The sequence below is a fragment of the Dendrobates tinctorius genome, unplaced genomic scaffold (genome assembly GCF_039654945.1).
Source record: "Dendrobates tinctorius isolate UK_male_01 unplaced genomic scaffold, ASM3965494v1 ptg000231l, whole genome shotgun sequence".
NCBI classification, from domain to species: Eukaryota; Metazoa; Chordata; class Amphibia; order Anura; family Dendrobatidae; genus Dendrobates; species Dendrobates tinctorius.
Genome location: NW_027361898.1, coordinates 8,573,055 through 8,597,662, shown reverse-complemented (window position 1 = coordinate 8,597,662; position 24,608 = coordinate 8,573,055). Strand labels below are relative to the sequence as shown.

The 24,608-nt window shown below is 45.6% G+C and overlaps 1 protein-coding gene across 17 annotated transcripts in view; it reads left to right on the top strand.

Annotated features, from left to right (window-relative positions):
- Positions 1-24,608, top strand: part of EXD3 (exonuclease 3'-5' domain containing 3) — a 503,600-nt gene that overhangs the window by 131,451 nt on the left and 347,541 nt on the right. Inside the window, exon 1 of one of the 17 annotated variants that reach the window (XM_073556071.1) lies at positions 7,945-7,963. The exons of the other annotated variants lie outside the window; for them this stretch is intronic. The gene's annotated coding sequence lies outside the window, so the exon portion shown is untranslated. Of the gene's footprint in view, positions 1-7,944; positions 7,964-24,608 lie in introns of those variants that run through there. 17 annotated transcript variants of the gene reach the window in all.

Genomic DNA, 24,608 nt, shown 5'->3' with positions numbered 1-24,608 from the left:
CTTTTCAATGAAAAATTGGCTGGAATTGAGATCGGGCACCATGTCGTGTTTCGAGAGCCCCTAATGTGCCTAAACAGTGGAAACCCCCCTCACATGTGACACTTTTTTGGAAAGTAGACCCCCTAAGGAACTTATATAGATGTGTGGTGAGCACTTTGAACCCCAAGTGCTTCACAGAAGTTTATAATGTAGAACCGTAAAAATAAAAAAATCATATTTTTTTCACAAAAATGATTTTTTCGCCCCCAAGATTTTATTTTCCCAAGGGTAACAGGAGAGATTGAACCCTAAACGCTGTTGCGCAATATGTCCCGAGTATGCTGATACCCCATATGTGAGGGTAAACCAATGTTTGGGCACATGGCAGAGCTCGGAAGAGGAGGAGCGCCTTTTGACTTTTCAATGCAAAATTGGCTGGAATTGAGAGCAGATGCAATGTTGCGTTTGGCGAGTCCCTGATGTGCCTAACAGTGGAAACCCCCCAATTCTAACTCCAACCGTAACCCTAACACACCCCTAACCCTAATCCCAAGCCTGACCCTAACTTTAGCCCCAATCCTAACCCTAACTTTAGCCCTAACCATAATGAGAAAATGGAAATAAATACATTTTTTTATTTTATTACTTTTCCCTAACTAAAGGGGTGATAAAGGGGGGTTTGATTTACTATTTATGGCGGGTTTTTATGTTTGGCAGCTGTCGCGCACTAAAAGACGCTTTTTATTGGAAAAAAATAGTTTTTGCATCACCACATTTTGAGAGCTATAATTTTTCCATTTTTTGGCCCACAGAGTCATGTGAGGTCTTGTTTTTTGCGGGACGAGTTGACTTTTTTTGTTGGTACCATTTTCGAGCACATGACCTTTTTGATCGCTTGATTCCGATTTTTGTGAGGCAGGATGAACAAAAACCACCAATTCATGAATTTCTTTGGGGAGTCGGTTATACCATTCCGCGTGTGGTAAAATTGATAAAGCAGTTTTATTCTTCGGGTCAGTACGATTACAGCGATACCTCATTTATATAATTTTTTGTATGTTTTGGCACTTTTATACAATAAAAACTTTGATATTAAAATTATTTTTGCATCGCTTTATTTTGAGAGCTATAACTTTATTTTTTCACTGATGACACTGTATGGGGGCTTGTTTTTTGAGAGACAAGATGCAGTTCTCAGTGGTACCATGTTTATTTATATCCGTCTTTTTGATCGCGTGTTATTCCATTTATTGTTCATCGATATGATGATAAAGCATTGTATTTTTGCCTTGTTTTTTTTTGTTTGTTTTCTTATGGTGTTCACTAAAGGGGTTAACTAGTTGGATAGTTTTATAGGGCGGGTCGTTACAGACGTGGCGATACTAAATATGTGTACTTTTATTGTGTAGAGTTTTTTAATTTATTTATTGAATAAATAGATTTCTTTTATTTACTATTTTTTTAAAATTACAATTATTTAAAATCCTTTTTATTTAATTCTTACTTTTACACTGTGTCCCATATGGGACACTCATTTTGTGCAAGCTGATCGCTTCTATAACATGCAGATCTGCATGCTATAGAGGCTGTCAGCACTGCATAAAGTTGCACACTGACCTGAGAGACTTCCTAGTCATCACTGCGCATGACAGGAAGTCTCTTAGCTGTTGAGACCCGGATGTCGTCGTGACGACATCGGGTCTCCATGGCAGAGACCGGGACCTCGTGTCATGCCGTGGGGTCTCTGATCCAAAAGCAGAGGGGCTGCCACAGCTGACAAACCGTGCCGGGTGTCAGCTGTACTAATCAGCTGAAACCCGACCGCAATAAGCCGCGCTCCCCCCGTGTGCGCGGCTGATCACATATGACGTACTATTCCGTCCATGGGAATTATGTCCCAGGTCACATGGACGAAATAGTACGTCATGTGGCAGAAAGGGGTTAATGTACACTCTGCTCCCCATCTTGACTGAAAAAAAAAAACAAATGTAGAAATTTTTGCAAATTCATTAAAAAAGAAAAGCTGAAATATCACATGGTCATAAGTATTCAGACCGTTTGCTCAGACACTCGTATTTAAGTCACATGCTGTCCATTTCCTTGTGATCCTACTTGAGATGGTTTTACTCCTTCATTGGAGTCCAGCTGTGTTTAATTAAACTGATAGGACTTGATTTGTAAAGGCACACACCTGTCTATATAAGACCACACAGCTCACAGTGCATGTCAGACCAAATGAGAATCATGAGGTCAAAAGAACCGGCCAAGGAGATCAGAGACAGAATTGTGGCAAGGCACACATCTGGCCAAGGTTACTAAAGAATTTCTGCAGTACTCAAGGTTCCTAAGAGCACAGTGGCCTCCATAATCCTTAAATGGAAGAAGTTTGGGACCACCAGAAGTCTTTCTAGTCCTGGCCATCCAGCCAAACTGAGCAATAGTGGGAGAAGAGCCTTGGTGAGAGAGGTAAAGAAGAACCCCAAGATCACTGTGGCTGAGCTCCACAGATGCAGTAGGGAGATGGGAGAAAGTTCCACAAAGTCATTTATCACTACAGCCCTCCACCAGTTGGACCTTTATGGCAGAGTGGCCCGACGGAAGCCTCCATTCAGTACTAAACGGAGCGGACATGTGCTGCGTCCAAAGCGCTGCTAATACTGACCGTGGAAACATACCCTTTGATGTTCGCTTGACCTTGATGTGTATGGTATTTCCTTTAGGCTAATGGCTTCTCCAAATGTTGTTGATAGGCCTTCCTCTTAAAGTGACTTTGTCAGCACAGAATGGCTGGTGAAACCAAGTACAGGCGCACAGTGATTCATGGCGGGGCCAATCCTTTAAATACACCTTCCCACCTGTTTATATTCCATCTATCCTCCACTCTTCTCTAGCTCTATATGAAGTCAGAGCTAAAGAACAATGGGGATAGGGGAAAATATTTGTAAGTGGGTTAAGAGCTTGCTCAGGGATAGGAAACAAAGGGTGGTTATTAATGGAGCACACTCGGACTGGGTCACGGTTAGCAGTGGGGTACCACAGGGATCAGTATTGGGCCCACTTCTTTTTAACATATTTATTAATGACCTTGTAGGGGGCATAGAGAGTAGAATTTCAATATTTGCAGATGACACTAAACTCTGCAGGGTAATCAAAACAGAGGAGGACAATTTTATATTACAGGAGGATTTATGTAAACTAGAAGCTTGGGCTGATAAATGGCAAATGAGCTTTAATGGGGATAAATGTAAGGTCATGAACTTGGGTAGAGCAAATAATATGTATTATGTGCTTAATTGTAAATAACTGGGCAAAACTGTCACTGAAAAAGACCTGGGTGTATGGGTGGATGACAAACTCACATTTAGTGGCCAGTGTCAGGCAGCTGCTGCAAAGGCAAATAAAAAAATGGGATGCATTAAAAGAGGCATAGATGCTTATGAGGAGAACATAATTTTACCTCTATACAAGTCACTAGTGCGACCACACTTAGAATACTGTGTGCAGTTCTGGTCTCCGGTGTATAAGAAAGACATAGCTGAACTTGAGCGGGTGCAGAGAACAGCGACCAAGGTTATTAGGGAACTGGGGGGGTCTGCAATACCAAGACAGGTTATTACACTTGGGGTTATTTAGTTTGGAAAAACGAAGTCTTATTACAATATATAAATATATGCGGGGACAGTACAAAGACCTTTCTAATGATCTTTATACTCATAGACCTGAGACTCGGACAAGGGGTCATCCTCTACGTCTGGAGGAAAGAGGGTTTAATCATAATCACAGATGCAGATTCTTTACTGTAAGAGCAGTGAGACTTTGGAACCAGGGCTGTGGAGTCGGTAAGGCAAACCTGCGACTCCGACTCCTCAATTTCCCTTACACGGACTCCGACTCCACGACTCCGACTCCCACATATATTGTTTATATTCAAGTGAAAAATGTATTGTAGTACAATGTGAACATCAGACACTTAATCATTTTTATGATATAATAATCAAGATATTTAGATAGAGCATAATATATATTTATTGGAATACAACTTTAGAACACAAAAAACTGTAATAAATTGTAAATCTAATACACTATGTAATATTGATTACATATATAACACTGTGTAATAAACTATGTAAGTGGCAAAAAATAGTTTTCAACAAAAACATACTAAATAACATTTGTGCAGTCTATGAATTAGTTCTAAGAAATAGAATTGCCTCCATCAGATCCTCCTTCATAGATGACCTCAAATCTGACCTAATAATTTTAAAACTAGAGAACAACCTCTCTACACTAACTTGGGTTGGAGGCAAAGCCTTAACCACATGGGCAACATCTCTAACAATTTCCGGGTATAAGGGAATTGCCTCATGCACAGTCAGTTTTGATGAACGGTTGAATTTTTCTACTTCTTTGAGAGCAAGTGAAACATTTTGCTGAAATATGGTTAATCTGCTTGCTATAGGAGACGGAGTGAAGTCTTTTTCCTTGCGGCAGCGCTTTGCCTGCTCCATGTCATCCAAATACTTGTCAAAGTCAAACTCCTCATCTGATGAGGATGAAGATATGGCAGCAGTAGCACTGTCAGGACCCAAGTCCTCTTGCGCCTGGCAGTCCTCCTGAAGGCCACTCATCCTAACTGCTCCCTCAGTCAGAGCTTCTTTTCCTTTAGTAAGCTGTTGATCATTAAGCAGTATACGATGACTTGGGTCCACATAAACAGCTGCCAGAAAAATGTTATTTTCCAATAGCTGTGTCTCTCTCCGTTTCATTGAAGCAGAAATGCCATCTGCGATTAAACCACCTCTTTGGGACAGGCAAATTAGCAAGTTCTTCCACTCCCTTATGAAAATGCCAGGAGTTAAATCCTCAGCTTGTAATTTTTTAGTCATGGTAAATGGGAGGTTAAGCAATTCCTTCAATTCAGCCACCTGTGTCCATTGACCTTGATTTAGGGTTACCTGAGGGTTCGCCATATCTGTAAGAAACGGTTTTAGTTCAAGCAATTGCTCAATCATTAAATAAGTGCTGCCCCACCGAGTGACTTGATCGACAATTGCCCCTTTCCTAGCACGTCTCTTCAAGATGAAATCAATTTTAGGGGTTCTGGCAGCAACAGCCAATTTCCTCACTTTTCCAATCAGATTTCCAGCATGCCCCTCTTGCAGACTATCTCTTATTGCTACCCTTGTCTGTAGAGGAGGAGCTTCACTGGTGCTAGAGTTCAGCACTGACACCTCAGCTGCTGCAAACCTCATACTGCACACCCCTACACTTGAAAACAAAGCCTGCACCTTAAGAAGATGTGGTGATTAATGCAGTCTATTTATTCCAACTATCAATTGATGTTGATGTGTTACTGAAGACGAGCAATGCCTGTCCTGGGCATCCTTTTGGGCAGCTATGAGGTGTACCTGACTGGTGCTAAAAAAAAAAGGAGTCTTAGTCTGTGTGCTACCCGGCTTTCATTCTTTTTGGTACCGATATGATATGGATAGACAGATATGGATATATAGATAGAGCAGATTTCTAATCTGCTTTTGCTATTGAAAACATTATCTATGAGCTCAAAAACCTTTCAGGTGATGCAGTTTTTTAAAAAGCTGATCTGCTTTTGCAGCTGAAAAACATATCCGCAAAAACGCTGTGTGTGAATGTAGCCTTAGATCAGGAATAGAACAGCCATTTATAGGACATTTCATAACTTTCCCAAATTCCTATGAAAAAATATTCAGCACATTCTGCATTGAACTACTGTACCCAATTTACTATGTATTTTAGGAGTCGGTCCATTTTATACCGACTCCACCAAAATGAGCTCCGACTCCGACTCCACAGCCCTGTTTGGAACTCTCTGCCATATGATGTTGTAATGAGTGATTCCCTACTAAAATCTAAGAAGGGACTGGATGCTTTTCTTGAAAAGTATAATATTACAGGTTATATACACTAGTTTCCTTGATATGGCGTTGATCCAGGTAGCTAGTCTTGATTGCCGTATCGAGTCGGGAAGGAATTTTTTTCCCCCAATGTGAAGCCTACTGTTTGCCACATGGGTTTTTTTTTTGCCTTCCTCTGGATCAACATGTTAGGGAAGGTCAGGATAGGATATGGGTTGAACTAGATGGACTTCAAGTCTTCCTTCAACCTTAACTATGTTACTATGTTACTAATCAAAGATTAGTGGGGTGGAGATAGATGGAAAACAAGCAGGTGGGAAGATGTTTATAAATGATTGGCTGCACCATGATGCACCAAGCGTCTGTACTTGATTTGAACAGTCATTCTGTGCTGACAGGGTCCCCTTAAATACTTGGGACTTCTCATTCCTTTATTTAGCAATTGATGTGCATCCTGGTGATGACAGTCCCTAGCTCAGGTTGGCCCCATCTCCATTCATCAAAACCTTATAAAACCCATTTCACACATCCTCCAACTTTTCCAAGAGCTAGTTATCCTGCAAGACATTAAAACAAACAAAAACAGGTTGGTTTCAAGTGCTGGGCTCTTCTTTGCCTTTTAACTCCAAAAGGGTCTCATACTTTTAGGGTATGTGCACACGGTGCGGATTCTGCTGCCGATCCGCAGCGTTTCTGCAGCTGCGGGTCCGCAGCAGATTTAGGTGCGTTGTACAGTACCATTGTTTTCAATGGTAAACTGGAAAACGCTGTGCACATGCTGCGGATTTTTCCGCGGTTTACAATCCGCAGCATGTCAATTCTTTTGTCCAGAAACACTGCAGTTTCACACCTCTTCCATTGTCAGGTGGAAAACCGCAGGGCAAAACCGCAGGTTTATCTGCGGTTTTCGCTACAAAATCCGCAGAGGCAAAAAACTCTGTGTGCACATAGCCTTAGGGTATGTGCACATGTTGCTGTTTTTTCCGCGCGGAATCTGCAGAATCCGCAGGTCAAAATGCCTGCGGATTTCTAGCGGATTTTGTGGGGATTTGGCCTGCGTTTTTACACTTGCGGATTCCTAGAATGGAGTAGGTGTAAAAACGCTGCGGAATCCGCACAAAGAATTGACATGCTGTGGAAAATAAACCACTGCATTTCCACGCGGATTTTTCCGCAGCATGTGTGCAGCGGTTTTTGTTTTCCATAGGATAACATGGTACTGTACATCCCATGGAAAACTGCTTCGGATCCGCAGGGCCAAATCCGTAGACGAATCCGCAACGTGTGCACATACCCTCATAGTGCCCTGTCCTCGTGTTATTTTTCTTTTGTTTTATGTTGCTAAATTTTGCTATAAAATAAAGTCTAAAATGTTGATGTGTTTCAAGATTTAATAACATTTTTACAGAATTGTTATTTAACCTTTTAACGGCCAGGGGTATTTTTGGTTTTGAATTTTCATTTTTTGCTACCCTTCTCAGGGCCATAACTTTTTTATTTTTCCGTCAATATGGCCATGTGAGTGCTTGTTTCTTGCGGGACGAGTTGTACTTTTGAACGACTCCATTGGTTGTGCCATATCATGTACTAGAAAACAGGGGAAAAATTCCAAGTGCGGTTAAATTGCAAAAAAAAAAAAAAGTGCAATCCCACACTTGTTTATTGTTTTTACTTTTTTTTTTACTAGTTTCACTAAATGCTAAAACTGACCAGCGATTATGATTCTCCAGGTCATTACGAGTTCATAGACACCAAACATGTCTAGGTTCTTTTTTATGTAAGTGGTTAAATTTTTCTTTTTAAAGTTTGTAAAAAATAAAAAAAGGTGCAATTTTCTTAGACCTGTAGTGTCTCCATTTTTTGGGATGCGGGGCTGGGTGAGGGCTTATTTTTTGCCTGCCGATCTGATGTTTTAATTTAATTGTCTTTTGATCGCCCGTAATTGCATTTTCTTGCAATGTTGCAGCGACCAAATAAACTTAATTCTGGCATTTCAATTTTTTTTCTCGCTAAGCAAATTACCAATTGGATTATTTCTCTTTATAGATTGTTGCATCGGGCAGTTCTGAACGAGGCGATGCCAAATATGGGTATATTTGATTTTTTTGCTATTGTTTTATTTTGAATGGGGCGAAAGGGGGGTGATTTGAACTTATATTTTTTTTAATATTTTTAAAAACTTTTTTTTTCTTTTTTACTTCAATAGTCTCCATGGTTGACTTAAAGCTGCAGTTGTCCGATCGCCTCTGCTACATTGAGCATGGCTGCATCCCTGTTCTATGTAACAGATGTGCTCACTTGCTATGAGTGCCGACCATCAGGCGGCGCTCATAGCAAACCAGCAGTTACAACCGCAGGGTTCTTCTGCTGACCCCGGGTTGTCATGCCAACCCATCGGCGACCCGCAGTCATGTGACATGGGCGCCGATGGGAGGAGGTAATGACACGCTTCCTGTGCGTGCATGTTAAATGCCACTGTCAGAGTTAACATGTTAACAGCCGCAGGTGAATCGCGATTCCACCCGCGGCCGTTCCGGGCACATGTCAGCTGTACAGATCAGCTGTCACGTTCCGGAAAAGGTGCAAGCTCATTGCCGGAGCCCGCACCAAACAGGGGGAGGCGTCTGATGACGGACTATGTCTGTCACTGGACTTGAAGGGGTTAAACTATCCATCAGCAGGATGTAACACCCCATACCATTTACAATCACATGTACATCTTTCAAAGACAAGTTCAGCAATCCCTTTACATGACCAGTCCTATGCACTGTTACTCAGAGATCAGTGATTGAAATTGATATGCAGATGAGACTGGAGGGCTTTGATCTATTCTAAAGCCTCTAAGACTGTGTGCCCACATTGCGTTTTTTAAGCGTTTCTGCTGTGGAAGCGCTTAAGAAAAGTATCTAATGTAATAGAATGGAAAACGCATATGTTGTGCTAATGGTGCGTTTTTTTCCGCTGCGGAAACGCTTAGCGGAAAAAGCACAGCATGTTCATTAATTATGCGGAATCGTTTGCGATTCCGCATACATACACTGTAATTGCAAAAACGCATGTCAAAACGCTTGACAATTATGTCAAAAACGCGTGTCAAAAAGCGCATGCGTTTTGCCTGGCAAGGGCATGCGTTTTTGCGCAGGAAAAAAACGCTTGAAAAACGCTACATGGGCACATAGCCTAACACTGCTGATCGAGTCCCCTGCCCAGGCTGTCTCCTCCTGCTTGGCTGACAGCCTCTATGCTGTGTGACTTCAGACAAAGGAAACTGTAGTCAAATAGGAGGGATGCGCTGAGCAGGGAATAGAGCTGGAGAGACAGAAGCTTCAGATCTACCATAAGGGCAGGGCATCATCGTTGCTCAGTGGTTAGCACTGCGGCCTTGCAGTGCTGGGGTCCTGGCTTCAAATTTCACCAAGGACAACATCTGCAAGGAGTTTGTATTTTCTCCCCGTGTTTGCCTGGGTTTCCTCCAAGTTCTCCTGTTTCCTCCCACACTCCTAATACTAGGGAATTTAGATTGTGAGCCCCAGCCCCAGAGGGGACAATGATGATGATGTCTGTAAAGCGCTATGGAATATAATAACGCTATATAAGCAAAGCATAATAAATAAATAGCCATTCAGAATAATTTACATGTCGATTTCAAACATTGATTTCTCAATAACATAAGATTGCACTGGCCATGTAAAGGTCATGTGAAATAGCTACATGTGCATATAAATAGTTTGGGGGTGAAATCATTCTGGAAGAAGTAGGGAGGGTCCTGTAAGGGGAACAGCAGAAATATCCAGAGTACAGGTGCAGAGTCGAAGGTGCTGACCACAGATTAAACCCTTCCTGTTCATGTCTCTAGTAAACCTATGGCTTCTTTTTAGCCAGAATCAGTGGCAGTATTTTTTTTTTTTTTTTTAAGTAGACCTTGTGGTTTTCTGTTCATGTCAAATAAAGGCAAATTACTAATTAATTTGATTGAGGGTATGTTTTCACGTTCTGGAAACACTGCGGATTGGACGCAATACTGTTATTCTGTAATCAGTTATTTAAGGCCTGGAAACGTTTCAATGAAGTGGTATTGGTAAGACTGACAAGATGCAAAAAAGTAACCCCTCCTGCACTCACTATTCTGCTGGTGCAGTCACTGTGTACGTACTTTATATTACTGACCCTGAGGTACATCCTGTATTATACTCCAGAGCTGCACTCACTTTTCTGCTGGTGCAATCACTTGGTACATACATTACATTACTGATCCCGTACTGATCCTGAGATACATCCTGTATTATAACCCAGAGCTGCACTCACTATTCTGCTGGTGCAGTCACTCTGTACATACATTACTTATCCTGTACTGATCCTGAGTTATATCCTGTATTATACTCCAGAGCTGCACTCACTATTCTGCTGGTGCAGTCACTGTGTACATACATTACATTACAGATCCTGTACTGATCCTAAGTTACATCCTGTATTATACTCCAGAGCTGCACTCACTATTCTGCTGGTGCACTCACTATGTACATACATTATATTACTGATCCTGTACTGATCCTGAGTTACATCCTGTATTATACCCCAGAGCTGTACTCACTATTCTTCTGGTGCAGTCACTGTGTACATACATTACATTATATATCCTGTGCTGATCCTGGGTTACATCCTGTATTATACCCCAGAGCTGCACTCACTATTCTGCTGGTGCAGTCACTGTGTACATACATTACATTACTTATCCTGCACTGATCCTGGGTTACATCCTGTATTATACCCCAGAGCTGCACTCACTATTCTGCTGGTGCAGTCACTGTGTACATACATTACATTACTGATCCTGTACTGATCCTGAGTTACATCCTGTATTATACCCCAGAGCTGCACTCACTATTCTGCTGGTGCAGCCACTGTGTACATACATTACATTACTTATCCTGTACTGATCCTGAGTTACATCCTGTATTATACTCCAGAGCTGCACTCACTATTCTCCTTGTGGAATCACTGTATACATACATAACATTGCTGAGCTTGTACTGATCTTGAGCTACCTCTTGTACTATAACTTTGGATTAGAACAGGATAAGTAATAAGTGACTGCACAACAGAATACTGAGCACAGCTCTGGAGTATAATTATAAGGGGCAATTTAATTGTTACTATTTTTGTCACCTACGTGTATGAGGTGTGTTAATGGGAGCTGTATATCACATAGATGTTATTAGCCGGTGATATACGTTGTGATGATGCAATATGGAGTTCCTGTTATAAGGTTGTGCACTGTTTGACCTGCTGCTAGGAAAACCTTGCAGTCATGGCAGCTTTGCTAAGCTCTTCTGCAGCAGGATCCTCCTTGTGGGGCTGGGGTGAATGTGTTAAGTGAGGGGAAGTGTCTGTCTAGAACCACACTTGCTCATATGCTGTGGAATTGACCTTCAAACCTCTGTCATGAAGTGAGTAATGGGCTTTAAAGCTGAAAACAACGAAGTTGTCTCCATTTCCCAGACCTTACTGCTTGTTTTACAGTAAAGAAAAATTCACTTTTTTGTTGTTTTTCTTTTCTATTTTTTTCTCCTACTTCTATTTCCATGGTTATGACTGCAAGGCTAGGTTAACACTAGGCGTTTTTTAGCCTTGTTTTCCTTCCGTTTTTGCTGTGTTTTTGACACACTTGAATTGTCTCTTGTGCATGCTGATAAAGTTTAGTGCGAAAAAAAACATCCTATTCAACAGATTTGGGTTTTGGGACAAAAAAAAGCAGCAAAACCTGATGCCTGTGGATTTCCAGCTTTTTTTCATCACCCATTCAAGCCAATGGGTAAAAAACCTGAAAAAAGTAACTGACAAAAAAAACCAAACTGTCTTCATAAGATTTCTGAAATATCATAGACCTAGCTGGTACTGTAAAACGCAGCTGAAAATTTGCATAAAAACTGCATTAAAAAAAGCCACATGTGAACTTACCCTAAGGGCTACATATGTTTATCAATGTACTGTTTTCTGCATGTAACCCATAGAATGTAAGTCCGCAAGGACAGGGTCCTCTCCCCACTGTACCAGTCTGTCATTGTAAATTTGTTTACCGTTAACGATATCTATAACTTTGTATGTAACCCTTCTTCTCATGTACAGCACCATGGAATTAATGGCGCTATATAAATAAATAATAATAATCAGAACGCTGATCGGTTTTGTTCTGGGCCCTATGAACAGCGGAAAGGGAGCGAGCAGTAATATATTGTAAGTGTTAGGTAAATATGGTAATACTCTTACTATTGGAATACAGTAACACTCAGTACAAGTCATCAGTTAAGTATACAGTAGGAGGTGCAATTCTGCTGCTGTGGTTATCTGTGGGGATCTGATTTGGCCCCTGATGCTCCTTTTGGGTTTTATGTCGGACTGTGCAATAGTCTTGGGTGCTTTTATTGCCTCTTGCTGACTTGCCTTTATGGAAAAATAGCTTTCAGACACCGTTTTCAACAGCTCCACTAAAATATTTGATGGTATCTTGTAGCAATCATTTCACAATCACTTTATTTTTCTAAGCAGATGAGAAAATTAATTTAAAATTTACTCCAGGATCTTCTGCACCTCACTACTAGAGCAGGCATTTAGGTTTATGCCAAATGGACCCATTGGCACCAATGTCCCGAAATGCTAACCTTTGCACTGTGCAAATTTTACCCTTAAAACAGAGCTCTGTGGTCCCGATCCCAAGTAAACCAGATCCTGACACCGTGACTCTTAAACATCTGGTTTGATGAAGCATGGCCTTGGTTTACAGTAGTCAAAATAGGGTTAAAACTAATGGAGATTTTACGGAGGGAGGGAAAAGGGAATCGCAAGCTGCAGGAAGCTGTTTGGCTTTAACAATTTGTACAGATGTTTTCAGTTTGTCCAGATCCAGATTATCGTCTGTTCCTTCCCGGCTTTTTTATTTGTGGCAAAGAATAATGCAGATATCTCCACATTACTGATTTGTCTATCTGCACACACCATCTCCATGTACATACGTACAGGCGTCGCTCTGTCTGTCTGATATCTGCACACATGTGTACATGCCACATCACTGTAAACAACTGCCAACGCGCCACAGATGTCATTTATCCACCATATCATACAAATTGGTCCTCAGTGAAGCAGTGCTGTCACTTTCCTCCCACTCGAAAGAGTAGGAGGGATGATAAAGAAATAAAGGCAACGGCTAAATAAAATAAGAGTCACAAGCAAATGTGTGCCTAGTCTCCATGGATCACTTGGGATGTGTGCCCATGATCCTGAATAGCAGCGTTCTGGACTCAAAATGCTGCATTGAACAATGCAGAACAAAAGAGAAAGAAAGCTGATCAAAAGTCCAATCATAGGATTATGAAAAATTAATTATATTTATTAATTGCATTAATGTACAGGTAACAATAGGAACAACAAATCATTGTGTACAAACAATTCATTGAAAACAAGGTCGCACATCCAGATAAGAAAATTGGCCATAAATAATGAAATCCGGACAATAACCAAGTGCCAGTCTCATTGTAATACCAGTTTCGTAAAGTGCATACTGGGAGTTGTATGGGATAGATACCTTATAAATAAAGTACTTAGGTGGGAGCGAAACAGCTCCAGTATAAAGTTAGAAATAATATGCAGGCATATAGAAAAAGTAAAAGTGCTATCAAAGATAGAGAAGAGACCAAAATATAAATATGTAAATATTAATCTAAAAGTGGAAAAGAAGGTAATGCTTACAAAAGTGATATGGATCTCACTCTCTTGGATGGCATCCTCCCCAACGCGCGTTTCGGCACGCTGCTAGTCTGCAAGTCGCAGCATGTCAACTTCTGTTGCAGAGACTATAGTCTCCGAAACAGAAATTTCTACAACTGATATGTATTGGCTTGTGACGTTTTTCGAAAACGGACGTCCGAGAGTGGACCCTCTGGGTCGCGGATCTGGAGCCCCGGGGGTCGAGCGCTCCAGGTGAAGACCGAACCCTATACAGGGATCGTTTGGGGCAAGACTACCGAGGACAGAACCGCGACAGCCGGTACCAGGAGGGGCGGCTCAAGGACAAGAGGCGCCCGTAGGCAGGAGTACTGGACTGAGAGGTAGAGGACCTTAACAGGATTACAGGATGGGTAGACCGACAGGGAGCAGGTACTAGAGGGGAGAGGACCGGGAGGATGCACACAAGGAGGTACCAGGAGGGAGAACAGGGCGGTCATGCAGGGTGAGAGAACACTGGGAACAAGGAAGCAGAGCCGGGGGCTGGTAGCCACGGGGAAGACACAGGACACAGGCGGCACTATAGAAACTGGAAAGGGGCCAAAGCGCAGCATGGCGAGCACACAGCAACTCCCAGGCGTCCTCTCAATAGAGAGCGCGCCAGAAATACCCTAGGGTCCGGAAGTGGGCGGTACGTGCCGCCCCCGGCGCCACCCCCCGTAGGCAGAAGAGGGGACGCTGGTGCGCGCGCGCCCTAAGGAAGGAGCGTGGTGCCGTCACAGGAGAGGAGGCAGAGCGTGGGAGCGCGCCGCGGCGAGGACGCCGGTAGGAGGAGGTGGCGGCGGTTGCCGCTGGAGGAGGGGCGGGAGCGGGTGCAGCCGTGACCGCCGACATGACAGTACCCCCCTCTTTACATCCCCCCCTTTCTGAGATTGGCCAGAAACTTTTTTAGTATTAGAGGAGCGTTGATATTCTTTTGAGGCTCCCAAGACCTTTCCTCAGGACCAAATCCCTTCCACTCAATGAGAAAGAAAGTCCTCCCCCTGACTCTCTTCATGGCTAAAATATCCTTTACTTCAAAGATGTCATCCGACCCAATAGGTAAAGGAGGGGCAACGAAGACCGGTTGGAACCGATTCAGAACTACAGGTTTCAAGAGCGAGACGTGAAAGGCGTTAGGGACCCGGAGTGAAGCCGGCAACCTCAGTCTGTAAGACACTTCATTGATGCGTTTTAGTACCTCGAAGGGACCGATGTAACGAGGACACAGCTTATAGAAAGGAACTTTCAAGCGGATGTGCTTGGTTGAGAGCCAGACCTTATCACCAGGGTGGTACGGGGGAAGGTCCCTCCGTCTCTTGTCTGCATGTCTTTTGATTCGGGCACTGGTCTTCACAAGAGCCTCTCTGGTCTCCTTCCAAATATTCGAAAATTCTGTGGCGAGGGCATCAGCTGCGGGAACTCCTGAAGAGGCGACAAAGGGTAGTGGAACACCAGGATTGCGACCAGAAACCACAAAGAACGGAGTTTTGGTGGTCGACTCACTGGGGTGGTTATTATGGGCGAATTCAGCCCAGGGTAGAAGAGAGACCCAATTATCCTGGTGGGCATTGGAGAAGTGGCGCAGGTAAGTTGTTAGGTCCTGATTAACCCGTTCCACCTGCCCATTGGTCTGCGGGTGATAGGCGGAGGAGAAGTCGAGGGACGTACCCATAAGCTGACATAGAGCCCTCCAGAAGCGAGAAGTAAATTGGACCCCTCGATCAGACACAATCCGTAGGGGAAGACCATGCAACCTGAAGATCTGATGGATGAAGATCTCGGCCAACTTCGGAGCGGAGGGCAGCCCGGCCAGGGGGATAAAATGAGCCAACTTAGAGAAGCGGTCAGCTACGACTAAGATGGTGGTGCAACCAGCTGAGCAGGGCAAGTCGGTTATAAAGTCCATGGCAATTTGCTGCCAAGGGGCCACCGGCAACGGATGGAGAAGACCGGAGGGCAAAGTTCTTGGAACCTTGTTCTGCGCACAGGTTGAGCAAGAGGCAACAAAATCTGCCACGTCTTGGCGAAGGGTGGCCCACCAGTAATAACGTGAGAGAAGCGATAGTCTTCTTGGACCCCACGTGCCCCGCAACCTTGGAGGAGTGCCCCCAGCGCAACACCTCCAGACGTTTATTCTGAGGCACGAAGGTCTTGCCTGGTGGAGGAGTAGAAAAGTTCACCGGGGCCACGGTGATCACTTTGGCAGGCTCGATAATATACGAGGGGTTCTCGTCCTCTTCTGGCGACTGTAGAGATCTGGAAAGTGCATCTGCTTTGGTGTTCTTATTACCGGGCCGGAAGTGAAGCTGGAAGTCGAATCGAGAAAAATACAAGGCCCATCTGGCTTGTCTGGAATTGAGCCTTTGGGCGGACTGCAGATAGGCCAAATTCTTGTGGTCCGTGAAGATGGTAAAGGGGTGCACAGCCCCCTCGAGCAGGTACCGCCACTCTTCCAGAGCCATCTTGATGGCCAGCAACTCCCGATCTCCGATGGAGTAGTTGCACTCTGCTGGCGAAAAGGACTTGGAAAAGAACCCGCAGGGAACCAGTCGTCCAGGGGGAACTCGCTGGGAGAGGACCGCCCCAGCTCCGGTGGAAGAGGCGTCCACTTCAAGAACAAAAGGCCTACTGGCCACCGGCCGATGTAGGACCGGTGCTGCTGCAAAGGAGCGTTTCAGCGCCAGAAAGGCATCTTCCGCCTCGGAGGACCAGTGATCAGGCTTAGTTCCTTTGCGGGTCAAGGCCGAGATAGGTTTGGTCAACGAGGAAAAATGCGGCACGAACTGTCGGTAATAATTCGTGAATCCGAGGAAACGCTGGATGGCTTTGATTCCGACAGGACGGGGCCACTTGAGTACCGCCGAGAATTTCTCGGGATCCATCTTCAGACCGGAATCTGTGATGACATGACCCAAGAAGGGTAACTAGGTCTGCTCGAAAAGACACTTCTCAATCTTGGCATAGAGGTGATTCTCCCGGAGACGGTGCAGGACCATGCGTACGCTTCTCCGATGGGAGGAAAGGTCAGGCGAAAAGATGAGGATATCGTCTAAATACACTATTACGCAAGAGTACAGAAGGTCCCGAAACACCTCGTTAACGAACTCCTGGAAGACAGCTGGAGCATTGCAGAGACCAAACGGCATGACTAAATACTCATAATGACCATCACGGGTTTTGAAGGCCGTCTTCCATTCGTCGCCTGCGTGAATCCGGATCAAATTGTAGGCTCCCCGCAGGTCCAGCTTCGTGAAGATTCGAGCCCCTCTCAGCCGGTCGAAGAGTTCTGGGATAAGTGGAAGTGGGTATCAATTCTTAACTGTAATATTGTTCAGGCCCCGGTAGTCGATACAAGGTCTAAGAGATCCGTCTTTCTTCCGAACAAAGAAGAAGCCTGCACCTGCTGGGGACGAGGACTTTCGGATGAACCCCTTCGCCAAGTTCTCCCGGATGTATTCAGTCATGGCCGTGGTCTCTGCTGGAGATAAGGGATACGTCCTCCCCCTGGGCGGAGTGGCTCTGGGAAGCAAGTTGATAGGGCAGTCATAGGCCCGATGCGGAGGCAGAGACTCCGCTTCTTTTCTACTGAAAACGTCGGCGTACACGTAGTACGGTGCGGGGAGACCTGTGAGATTGGCCGGCGTTGGCAGGAGACGAGGATGGAGGACAGATTGCAAACAACGAGTGTTGCAGGACTGACCCCAGCGGAGGATCTCCCCTGAGCGCCAGTCGACAACTGGCTCGTGCAGCCGAAGCCAGGGTAATCCGAGGAGGACAGCGTGAGACAATTTAGGCAGCACGTAGAAGGCTATCTTTTCAAAATGAAGCGCGCCAATTTGTAAGTCCACTTCGGTCGTGATCCTGGTAACGGGCACGGGAAGGGGTATTCCATCGACGGAGGTGATAGCCCGTGGGTCTTTTAGGATAACCACCGGAATCTGAAGTTGGTCCACCTCTTGCTGCCGGATGAAATTGCCAGCCGCACCCGAATCCACATACGCCTCTACAGATCTGCGCTCCCGTCCTGAAACAATTAAAGCTGAAAGGGTAAGAGGCAGAGAGGAATTATGATCACCTAGGGAGACCTCTCTTACCTGACCTAGGTGGAGGCGTTTCCCGGCCTCTCAGGACAAGTGCGGATGAAGTGATTAGCCCCACCACAGTACAGGCAGAGCCCGTTTGTCATCCTCTCTCTGCGACGCTGCTCGGTCAACCTGACCCGATCTACCTGCATGGGCTCGGGGACGCTGCTAGTAGAGGGAGCTGCAGAGCGTGGAATGGGCGCTTGATATAGCCTGAAGGGTCTGCGTTCTCTAACCGATTCCCGCGAGCGCTCCAAAAATCGGAGGTCTATGCGCGTAGCCAGGGCTATAAGGTCCTCCAGAGTGGTGGGGGTATCCCGACCGGCTAGCTCGTCTTTAATCTTGCTGGAAAGGCCTCTCCAGAAGGCACCCACAAGTGCCTCATTATTCCATCCGAGTTCTGACGACAACGTCCGAAAACGGATGGCGTACTGCCCCACAGTAAGCGATCCTTGGCGGAGATTAAAGAGAGCTTCTGTGGTAGAAGCCAAGCGGCCGGGTTCGTCAAACACCTTACGAAATGTTTCCAGGAAGTTCTGGATACTCGCTACGACGGGATCATCCCTCTCCCATAGAGGGTTCACCCAGGACAGGGCTTCTCCCTCGAGGTGGGATACTATGAACGCCACCTTGGCGCGATCCGTGGGATATTGTTGGGGCAACAGCTCGAAGTGCAGTCTGCACTGGTTTAAAAAGTCCCGACAAAGTTTAGGATCTCCACCATATCTGGGAGGCTTACCCAGGCGGGGGGGCGGGGAGGAGACGGCGTCCCTGGGAGGGTTAGAGACGACCGCAGCGGACTGCAAGGCAAGCAGTCGGTCATCGATGGACGCCATATACCCCAAAACGTGGGACTGGGCATCGCGCTGCTGCGCGAGCTCCTGCTGCAGGCTGGCTAGGAGGGGAGCATGCCCGGGGTCAGAGGTCTGCATAGCGGACAAACGGGTGTCCATGGACTTCATGAAAGACATGATTCGGGCCTGATTTTCACGCAGGAACAACAGTTCCTTCTGCGTGGCAGCTGTGGCACCGGCGGGGTCCATGGCCTGAGAGTACTGTGACGTTTTTCGAAAACGGACGTCCGAGAGTGGACCCTCTGGGTCGCGGATCTGGAGCCCCGGGGGTCGAGCGCTCCAGGTGAAGACCGACCCCTATACAGGGATCGTTTGGGGCAAGACTACCGAGGACAGAACCGCGACAGCCGGTACCAGGAGGGGCGGCTCAAGGACAAGAGGCGCCCGTAGGCAGGAGTACTGGACTGAGAGGTAGAGGACCTTAACAGGATTACAGGATGGGTAGACCGACAGGGAGCAGGTACTAGAGGGGAGTGGACCGGGAGGATGCACACAAGGAGGTACCAGGAGGGAGAACAGGGCGGTCATGCAGGGTGAGAGAACACTGGGAACAAGGAAGCAGAGCCGGGGGCTGGTAGCCACGGGGAAGACAGACAGGACACAGGCGGCACTATAGAAACCGGAAAGGGGCCAAAGCGCAGCGTGGCGAGCACACAGCAACTCTCAGGCGTCCTCTCAATAGAGAGCGCGCCAGAAATACCCTAGGGTCCGGAAGCGGGCGGTACGTGCCACCCCCCGTAGGCAGAAGAGGGGACGCTAGTGCGCGCGCGCGCCCTAAGGAAGGAGCGCGGTGCCGTCACAGGAGGGGGGAGGCAGAGCGTGGGAGCGCGCCGTGGCGAGGACGCCGGTAGGAGGAGGTGGCGGCGGTTGCCGCTGGAGGAGGGGCGGGAGCGGGTGCTGCCGTGACCGCCGACATGACATGGCTGCTGTAAATATTCATTGTTCAGTGAACACATGCAGATTTACCTGCGTGACTAGAATGCAGAGCGTTGGGCCCAGCAAAAATATACTATGTTCTATATACTATGTTCAAAACACTGCTGCTTCCTGATGTATGGAATGTAGCTTGAAAGGGAAGCTCTGCCTTCAGCTGAAGGCCTTCGCTTTCACATCTTAGTGATCTGTTTGTGTTTCAACACCAGGATTCCCATTGATTTAAATCATTTATTATTTTTCCAAAAGTTGTTTTTTTTATCATTTTTATGCTTTAGGCTGTGTGTGTGCATGTTTCGTATTTGATGCGCTTTTGCTGCGTTTTTTTGCGCTCGTAAATGATCCAAAAACGCAAAGGAATACTTATGCAAGCTTTTTCAATGACATACCTGAAGTGTTGTGCACATGATCAGTAAATTTCCGCATGTATTTGCAGTGCGCTTTTTTTCTGCAGCGTGTCAATTCTTTTTGCGTTTTTGCCTGTGTTATTGACCCATTGAATGCACAGGAAAAGAACGCATGTAGAAACGCACCAAAAAAGAGATGCAGAAACCTTGCTGAAATTTCTGCAGTCAAATCCGCCATGTGCGCACATAGTCCTAAAGTTTGTTCCAACCTTAAAATTTGATCTTAGAATGAAGCTGTCACATCATGTCTAAGGTATAGTCTAATACTGAGAGATCCGTCCTTCTCGCTAAGCTGTATGCAGCCATATATTTGCAGGGGTGTGTAGTATTACATGGCGCCCAATAATGGTTAAGTGATATATATGGGTTTGCAGAAGGCCCCACCCCCAGTTTTATACCACAATGGTCTATACCAGAGGTCCCCAACCTTTCTGACCTTGAGAGCCACAGTCAGCTCTGAGAGAGGGTCGCGAGCCACATTCAGCTCTGAGAGAGGGTCGCAAGCCACATCTAGCCTTGAGAGAGGGTCGCGAGCCACATTCAGCTCCCGGCCACTCACATTAGTGGAAACCACAGCCCCCATTACATGCATATTGGTAACCAAACATTTTCCACAGAAATCGCCCCAAAGCAGTATATCAAGATCCAGGGGTTCCCGCAATATCCCCATTCAGTTCTCTCTCATCAATCACTCCCAACACACTGTCACATCAAGCTTCAAGCACCTCCTCTGACAGGTGGTATCATCGTGTCTCCAGCGTACCATACTTAAATGATCTCAAAACCCCTAAGACCAGTATATGTGCATCCAGATCTGCTCTTCTGTGCAGGGCTGCTCACAAAATTCACCATTTTCAGATGCGCTCTTCATACCTGTTTGCTACATCTTGAGCTAATGCGCCAAGCTGGCAGACAGCCGCGAGCCACAATTCATGAGCCCGTGAGCCACATGTGGCTCCCAATCTACAGGTTGAGGACCCCTGGTCTGTACTAAAGGGAATTCAGTTGTTAGAGCCACCTTAGGCTATGTGAACATATTGTGGATTTGCTTGCAGAAATTTCTGCACGGTTTCTGCATCTCTTGGCAGAAAACGCAGTGGAAAATCCACGCTTTTTTTTAACGCGTTTTTGTTGCGGTGTTTCCTGCGGATTTTCATCTTTTTGTAAATCCATAGAGCTAAATAAAGATATTGTCATAGTTAGGACATGGTTAATGTCCTGGTTTCTCAGGGTTAATTTTGCCGGCCTCTCTTTGGATCTGGGAGGGGTATTTACACTCACTCCAGACTAGGATTCCCTGTCAGCTATACTGTTATTCTGGCTGTGTGACTGACCCCCCTGGTGTGCTGGTAAACTGCATTGCTTGTTTGATTCCCGTGTATGACCCGGTCTGTCCCCTCACTCTGTTCTCTGTCTCACGTTTTGGTACTATTGTCTTCTCCGGTTCTGACCTCCTGGCTTGGCTGTTGTTACTCCGTTACCGTTTGCCCCTTTTGTACCGTCTATTGCCCGTTCTGGTTTTCTGATCTATTGCTACGTCCTGACTATCCGCTCTGTTTAACCCTTTGGTACTGTCCTGCTATCTCGTGCTTTGACCCCGGCTTGATCTGGTTTCCGTCCCTGTCTATGCCCCTTGGTAACTTGTCCCGTAGTTACCTTTCTAGGAGTTTCCCTGCAGCTCCTAGCTCTGTGGAGCTTAGGCCATGCCCCCAGCAGTCACGTGCTTCAGTTCCTGATAGTCTGAAGCACACATCGTCACCGCTGCTGCCTTGCTCCACAGGTATCTTTGAGCACTGTTTTTGTACTCAGGACACGCGCACTGGCTCAGTGAGCAAGTGCGGTGTTCTTGACAGATATATTGTGTAAAAAAAAAAAAAAATTGTGATGTCATTTCCTTGTTGAACCCCTTCTTTTTCATTCTCCATTGCAGACCATTATATCATTGCATACCATGTTCAAATGTATCAAATTTATAATGTTTAAATGTTCACACATGCAAAACAAATATAACTGAATATATATATATCTATAATAATAAATGCCCTAACCAGCTTCCGGTTGTAACAACTTCCGTCCAGTTGTAACCGGTGACGTCACCACACACACACGCACATGTTAACCCTCAACACACCACACCGCCTCAACACACACTCCTCTCACCTTTCACCTCCACTCACGTCCACTCACTCTTTCACTCCACATACGTTCCTTTCTCTCACTCCGTTTCTCATACTCACACCGTCATCGTCGCTGCCCCGACATCTTCCTCCGCCGCCGCGATCCTGGATCCAGACGTTCTCCAGGCCGCCGACATGTTCTTGCGGCGACGCCATCTTGGATTTCGTGAAATCCCGCGAGATTCAAGATGGCGTCGCCGCAAGAACATGTCGCTGGCGTGGACGACTCGGGATCCAAAAAGATGGCATCGGCGAAATCTCGCGAGATTACGCCGACGCCATTTTGGATCCCGATGCCGTCCACGCCGGCGACATGTTCTTGCGGCGACGCCATTTTGGATCGGCGAAATCCCGCGATAGTTAAGATGGCGTCGCCGCAAGAACATGTCGCCGGCGAGGACGACGTCGGGATCCAAAATGGCGTCGGCGAAAACTCGCGAGATTTCGCCGACGCCATTTTGGATCCCGACGTCGTCCACGCCGGCGACATGTTCTTCCGGCGACGCTATCTTGACTATCGCGGGATTTCACGATACTCAAGATGGCGTCGCCGCAAGAACATGTCGCCGGCGTGGACAACGTCTGGATCCAGGATGGCGCCGGCGGAAGAAGATGTCGGGGATCGTGGAGCAGCGGCGATGACGGCGTGAGTATGAGAGACGGAGTGAGAGAAGGGGTCGTATGTGGAGTGAAAGAGTGAGTGGAGATGGTGAAAGGTGAGAGGAGTGTGTGTTGAGGAGTGTGTGTGTTGAGGGTCAACATGGCAAGAGGTGTGATGCTATCGCATCCTCCCGATGCGATCGCATCGGGCCATAATCTAGTGTGTGTGTGTGTGTGTATATATATATATATATATATATATATGTATATATATATTCTAAACCAAGCTCGAGCTTTAGTAACGAACGGGTGTCAGCCAGATACCCTCATTAATAAAACGGTAAATAAATAGTTAAATAAAGACACACACACACACACACACGAAATCTGCGAGAAACGCAGTATCTATATTTTTCAAAAAATTAAAAAAGGAAAATTGTTGAGCTCCCGCATAATTTTCATAACCAACAATAGCCATAAAGTTTCCCAGGCTATTAATATCAGCTCACAGCTGTTTGCTTAGCCTTTACTGGCTAGTTTACAGGGAAATCCCAGAAAAAAAATTGACATGGGCGTCCCCCTAAAAAATCGAACCAGCAAAGGCTAGGCAGACAGCTGCTGGCTGATGTTAACACCTCTCTGACATTAGACATACTATTCCATGTGACCTGGGCTTTACTTCCCATGGGCAGAATAGTACATCATTAGTGATCAACCGCACACACACGATCAACGTGTCACTGACCGCTCCCGGCACTTTAACCCCCAGAACAATGCGATCTTCCGGAGCCACTACAGGGGCTGACAGCCCCTCTGCCTTTGTATCAGAGACCCCATGTCATGACGCGGGATCCCGATAGCTCCCATGGTAACCCCATGTCATCATGAGCAGTGCATGTCAGGAAGTATCTCCTGTCAGTGCGCACAGTGCAGCGCTGACAGCTTCTGTAGCATGCAGATGCTGCTTAATCTGCATGCTATAGAAGCGATCAGCCTGCACAAAATGAGTGTCCCATAGTGGGACTAAGTGTAAAAAAAAAATTTTTTAGATAATTTTTAAAAATATTAAAAAAAAATTAAAACATATTTATTCTATCTTTAAATCAATATTTGAATAAAAAATAAATCTAAACAATAAAAGTACACATGTTTGGTATGCCGCGTCCGTAATGACCCGACCTATAAAACTGTCCCACTAGTTAACCACTTTAGTGTACACCATAAAAAAACAAGACAAAAAACAATCCTTTATCATGATACCGCCGAACAAAAAGTGGAATAACATGCGATCAAAAAGACGGATATAAATAAATATGGTACCGCTGAAAAAACGTCATCTTGTCCTGCAAAAAAGGAGCCGCAATACAGTGTCATTAACGGAAAAATAAAGTCATATCTGTCAGAATAAAGTGATGCAAAAATAATTTTTTTCTATAAAATAGTTTTTATTATATAAAAGCGCCAAAACATAAAAAAGATATAATTGAGGTATCGCTGTAATCAAACTCACCCGAAGAATAAAACTGCCTTATCAATTTTACCACACGCGGAACGCTGTAAACCCCCTCCCTCCTCGAAAGAAATTCTGATTTTACATTTAATTTCTCTCTCTGATGTGATCGCACATCAGAGGAGAGAGAAGTAAGGTCCCCGGTCCTCCGATCACCTCCCCGATACCTCCTTTGTCCCTGCAGGCCCCCCTGAAGTCCCCGGGTCGCCGGCTTCTTCCGGGAGAAAATGGTGGGCACATTCGCAGTGCGCCTGCCGAGACCTGCCGGCCGGAACCTAGCAGCAATAGGAGATTTTTTCCTATTGAATCATTTTGATCACTGTGATAGACACAGTGATCAAAATAAAAAAAATAGTAAATCAAACCCCCCTTTATCACCTCCTTAGTTAGGGAAAAATAATAAAATAAAAA